Source organism: Adiantum capillus-veneris, chromosome 25 (assembly GCF_014529385.1).
Source record: "Adiantum capillus-veneris isolate H3 chromosome 25, ASM1452938v2, whole genome shotgun sequence".
NCBI lineage: Eukaryota > Viridiplantae > Streptophyta > Polypodiopsida > Polypodiales > Pteridaceae > Adiantum > Adiantum capillus-veneris.
The window spans coordinates 117,522,375-117,528,374 of NC_140955.1; positions in this window are offsets into that span (position 1 = coordinate 117,522,375).

Sequence of the window (6,000 nt, forward strand, 5' to 3'; positions counted from 1 at the left end):
GTAGACCATTGTCTTTGCAACTTGGGATTCAAAGCCAAAAACTGACCAAAGGTAATGTTAGAATTTTGATATTGAACATCGCTTACCAGGTGGGTGACCTCTATCCATCACGCTTAGCCGCAATTCCTGCATTTGCTCTGACAAATCCTACACGGTTCGCACCCAATTTTGTGGCACAACAGCTACACCTCGGTTTGCATGGTTCTCATCATGAACAACATCCCCCAGACCCTGAGGTTGGACCACCGCTTCATAGCCCGACACACTTTGTTCAATCTTCTTTTTGATTTTCTTGCTTTTTGCCTTTGCAATGGCCATTGTACCATTATAGTTTTCTAGGCTCTCAAAATCCACCCTCTCCCTCACTTTAGGATGCAAGCATGCCATGAATTTATCCAGTTTGAAGTAGTCGCCATTGGCCAATTTCATGGCACCTGCTAACTCTACCCAGCACACTTCAAAACAATCCAAAAACAAACTAAATTGTTCACTTACGTCCTGTTTGAGTGCCTTCACTTTGGCATCCATCTGATTGGGGACGCCTCTTTGTGGAAATCATGTAGAAAATGCGCCCGCAGAGCCGGCCAAGCATGCCTCGACTCACCTTCCAAAGCTTTGTACCATATCTTTTCTTTCCCGCGCATCACCAAAGGAAATGTCTGCATCTTGCTGTCCTCGTTCAGCATACGCAACGACAACATATACAGCTCAAAGTCTACAACCTACTCATCAGGATTCTCTTCATCTGTAAAAATCAACCCATAGCTTCGAGATGCCATGTCGACCAACACCAAAAACTGCTTCTATTCACTTAACTGGAACCAATCAGTGTGCTCCTCTGTGGGGGCACCAAAAGATGGAGAGGAGGAATGGGGAACATGCCTAGCACACAAAGAAAGGCCTCCCTATAGCTCAAGGCACTCACAACACCCCTATCCTCTCAAAAACACCTTCAAAACATGCACTGCTTGCTAACAGAGTTCCACTTGCACATTACCTAATCACAACACCCTTAGCAGTACCACAATCGAACAACACCCATGCCACAATGATCAATCCTTGCCCTTCAGCACAGATGACACCTCTCTCTCTCTCTCTCTCTCTCTACAAATTCACACACTGATGGCTTGAGGCGTACACACACACGTAGGCAACACCACGAATTACACAAGAGCATAAGATGTGAGCAGGGGGGAAGGGAGAATCGACACCGAGAAGCAGGCAATGTTCCTTCACTTTCATCAAGATGATCTAGTACAACCGGCTCTGCCGGCACAACCTTGACGAGCACCCCAAAAAAAAAACCATACCTTGACGAACTTCGTTGGCGCCGTTCCGATGGTGGAGCTTTTTTCTTTGCTTCCTTGTTGCCACACACGCGCGAGAGCTTCCTCTCCTCGAGCTTTCTTCCATCAAGCCGAAAACCCTTGAGCGTAAGAAGAAAAAGAACACCTTCCACCCTCAAGTCTTCTTATGCTTTCTTACATACTCTTTTTCAATCCAAAGGGACAACGACGATGCCATCGTTGCTCCCTTCCCGTTATTGCTTTTTCCTTGTTTTCAAACTTTCCAAAAAAAGAGGCTTTCCAGCCGGCTCCCTTTCTTTTGGGTCTTCACCTTATCCTTTTGCCATTTTTCTTTCTTAGCCTTAAGGCTTATCCTTTCCCTTTTCCTTTCTCCCCCCACGAATACCCACCATTCAACTTTTGCTATTTCAAAAAAAACTCCCCAAGTACATGTTGTGCATGCCATTGGTGTTCACACGTACACACACTTTTTGCCAACTTGTTGGGCCATTCTAAATTGGAGTTCCACCCTACTATAACCACACCCCTTGAACTCCACTGCATTCAAACCACCTCACGGCCTCGAGTGACGAGCCATCAAATCTAAAAAAAATCAACCCAGCTCGCCTCTGTCGATCGTGACTATTTTCCAACCTCAAACTGGGCGTATCTCAACACCTACGTCTCCAAACATTGAGCCGCAAATTTAGCCAATTCCCCATGTAGCATACAAATTTTTAAAAGCCTTGGAGAGCCCAAAAAAACCTCTTTCCGGTGTGCCTATTGAGGCAATCAAGTTGGCACACACCGACCCCCAACAAATATTCCACAAGCCGCCTGGGCTCCAAAGGGCAATCCAAAAAGACTGGCATGCTCCAAAGCTCTAGCCTTATGCGTGTATCCACTGATTCCAGTTTTGGCCACCTGTCTGTACCTGCCCTGCTCGTCGGGGATCTGCAAAAGCATTCCATCTTCGGACAATCATAACTTTCACACCAAGACTCCGTTTGAGGAGCCGTCTAGACCAGCTTGTAGAGCATCTCAAAGACCATATTCTAGAGCACTAAATCAACATCCCAGGCACCTTTACTAGTCACCCCCAGTTGGACCATTTCCCGGCCTTTTTGACCAAAAAACCACGTTAGACATATACTTCCACTATCATTTGCCTACCTAGGTTCTCCACATTGGCCTTGGTCCCTTGTCCTGCATCCGCTAGCACCCATAGATTGGCATAGAGAACTTCCCTGCACATACTGACTTTGGTTGCACCAACGGCACCAATTACCTCTAATGGTGTCAATGTACAAGCAACACCTTAGCTTGATCCTTCACCCAATTGTTTTAAATTGCAATGATACACACACAATCTTGTCAATCTTAGATGGCCTAAAGTGGATAGGCCATGGATTATCGGCCATAGCAAGGTTATGGTCATATGATGATTGATAGCCATCGTGGCTTCATCAAACCACAAACCCCATGTTTTTCATTGATAGGAAATGGCCACAAATGTGATTCTAGATTTCCTTCGGATTGCAACTTTTGGCAGAGTGGGTTATCGTGAAATTCTTGCCACAGAAACTCTAGCAAATTCAAACTTGCCTCTTTTGGGCAAGACATGGAGCCCGAAGGACATGGAGCCCTTCAGGCTCCAGGGAGAGCCTTGCCCTTTGTGGTGGGTGAAGGCCACTCTTCTCATAGTGTTTGGACATGCAAAGCACTCAAAACCACTTAAGCTTTCAAACTTGTAGCATAAGGGTTTGACAAGGTGGTTGTTGGTATGCTTTATCCTAAAAGAGAGCATGTAGGCAAACAACAACCAGATTTTCATATGTTTCATCTAGCAAATTTTTGTACAAAATATCCTATGATGAAGGGTAAACTAGGCAAAATACCTACACAATGCAGGTGTGGGCTTGTGAAAGGACACAAAAAGGTCAACATGGTGAAGAGAAGAGGCTGGCCCCCAATGAAGAAAGAGGCCTATTTTTCTCTTATGCTAGAGGAGCATGACCAGATGATGCAAATGAGCATCCAAGGGGCCCCATTGGGGAGCCAAGGAGAGAAGAGTGTAGCATCTCTACTGAAAAAGCTTGCAGAGAAAGAGTCGTAGATAGCTAAGCTTGAGGCCAACATAGCTTCTCTTGAGATGATCGTATCTTGTCAAAGTACGGGCCTCTAACCATCCTAGTTGCAACTGTCCGACAATGACTTTGTCATCGATGGGCTTCTAGTTAATGAGTATGAGCACCAAGGCATATGAACTAGTATATATTGTACTGTTTATGAACCATGATCATCACTCAAGCCCTTTGTAATTGCAAGCATCAATATAACAGGACAAATACATTTAATGAGTCTTCGGTTTTTTTTTTCAATAAGCATGTATACATGTGCAATTATTGATTTGAATATTTAAGAAAGTCAAAGAGATCTTATTTAAAAAGAAAATTGTGTCGCTACAAAGCTTAGAGTAGGTCACTCTTGACACCCATCTATCTCAGACACTTGATAGCCAATCTCCTCTACGTCAAAGTTCTCATTTCATCATCACTCACTCATTCTGTGGTCATGTGTTGCCTTTGTTGCAATTTTTGATGAGGCATGAGTTAAATGCATGTTACAAAAGATATGCACAAGGTATTTATTGTGCTCAAGATTAAGGTCGTTCCTATGCTTGGAGTGAATGAAATCATAGGAACAAATAATACATGTTACAAAAGATATGCACAAGGTATTTATTGTGCTACAACCAATAATACTCGAATGGCCACATGTTGGAGTTCCACTTTGTCTCCCCCATATTCTTTCCACCACATTGGAGTTGAGTGCTTCTTGATCCCTTCAATGTAACATTTTGGTGGAAACCCTATCTACCCTTGTCACCCAGAAGCAGCTATTTGCATACCATTTTGAGGTCTCCCATGACCTTCCTACAAGAGTTTCGATCATATAGTTCAAATTTGGGATCCAAAACAAATGCCAACCCGTACAAGCCTGCATGCATTTGGGCCCAACACCTTTCTACATCCCCACTATTCACATCTTCTCTCTAGCAATAAAGTGGTTTAATTCTTCTTTTTCTCTAATAGCTTCAAATTTCAACCGATCCACCTTGCCAACAAAAAATTCTTTGGTGTCAAAATTCCTTAAGAGCTCCACATAAGTCTTGCTAATACCACATAACTTCTCTATATTGCACCAAAAAATAGGTGATTGGACAAGAGACACACACCTATGGGTGACGGCTTGATAACATGAATACTTTGAGAGACATACCTCCCATCTTTGATTGACAAATGTCTCTATCAATGTTGCTTTAATAGCCTGTAAATACTATGCGAAACATAGTACACAATTTCAAAGTGGTTTTCACAAACGATTTGGAGGGCTTTGTTAGGTGACTTGACCCAAAATAGGACAGGTGAACTTATGCTCCCTAATAAATTTTACCACATGGATGGCATCTAGCAAAGCTTTCTTTATAAATGGAATTTTTCAATGTCTTTTAAGAGTGGGTTTGATGTATGGGCCACACATGGTATCCATGTGAGCCTAGGGTACTTCTCTTGTATGTCCAAGCATGGGCCCTTGTAGTTGGAGTCGCACTTGTTGTAACACTTTAGGCCCACCTATGTGGTTGATGGCACACTCATACACCTTTGTTAAGAAGTTCCCTATTTTCTCTTCTAGAGGTATCAATTGCCTCCAAAAACATTGAACCATTAGGGAAAATTACCATTATGATGATCAATGGTTTTTTTGGTAGTTAGTCTACCCATTAAATGCTATGGTGCAGCCAAACATTGGCACAAAATCAAGCATTGTTTTCTTGAGTACCTACTCCATGGTACCCTTAACCTTATCCACATAATGTTTGTGTATTTTGTTATAGTAAGGTAAGACAAACCCTTTTTATGTAGTAGAAATCAAACCCTCCTTGAAAAGGGGATTTTTAATGATGTTGAATGAAATCCCACATGCCATGAAAGTCTTTGTCCACTTTAGGTGCGATGAGTATAGTGTCAAAGTCGATGATGCGGAAGCGTAGAGACCAAGGAGAGTGAGCAAGTGTGTGTGTGTGTGTGTGTTAGAGAGAGAGAGAGAGAGAGAGAGAGAGAGAGAGAGAGAGAGAAAGAGACTCTCTTGAACCAATCAACCTTGGAAATGAATATAACTTGAATGCGTGTAATGCAATGGAGGCAAGCGGTTTCATATATATCAACCTTATTTAATTGACCTACCTAGACTTTGACAAATAAGTAAAATATATAACTAAAAGCCAAAATAAATAATGGGATCACTCTAGGCAGCTCACTTGAGATGCTAAAACTCTAACACCCAATCTAGAGCTCATAGTGGACACAAATAGTGAACCAAGTCGATGAAGAAGCTACAATGGACACCCCATTAGAGGTATCTTCTACTTGGTACAGCTCGGATTTTCTACCCTCAACTTTTTTCCTTAGAAGAATGCCATCTTGAGCATCGGTTGCCTTTTAGAAAGTTTGAAGTGGAATACACTACATCCTAGAATCCTCGTTTGTGGACTGTGAACACATCACGTCCAAAATTTCTCCAAGATAATGAACTGTGGAACACATCCTATCCATGATTCAACCAACAACAATGGATTGGTGCACTCATTCATAGTGTTTTAGGTACATTTGATTGGTTCCATGCCAGATGCATGTGCCTTGAACTCCAACCC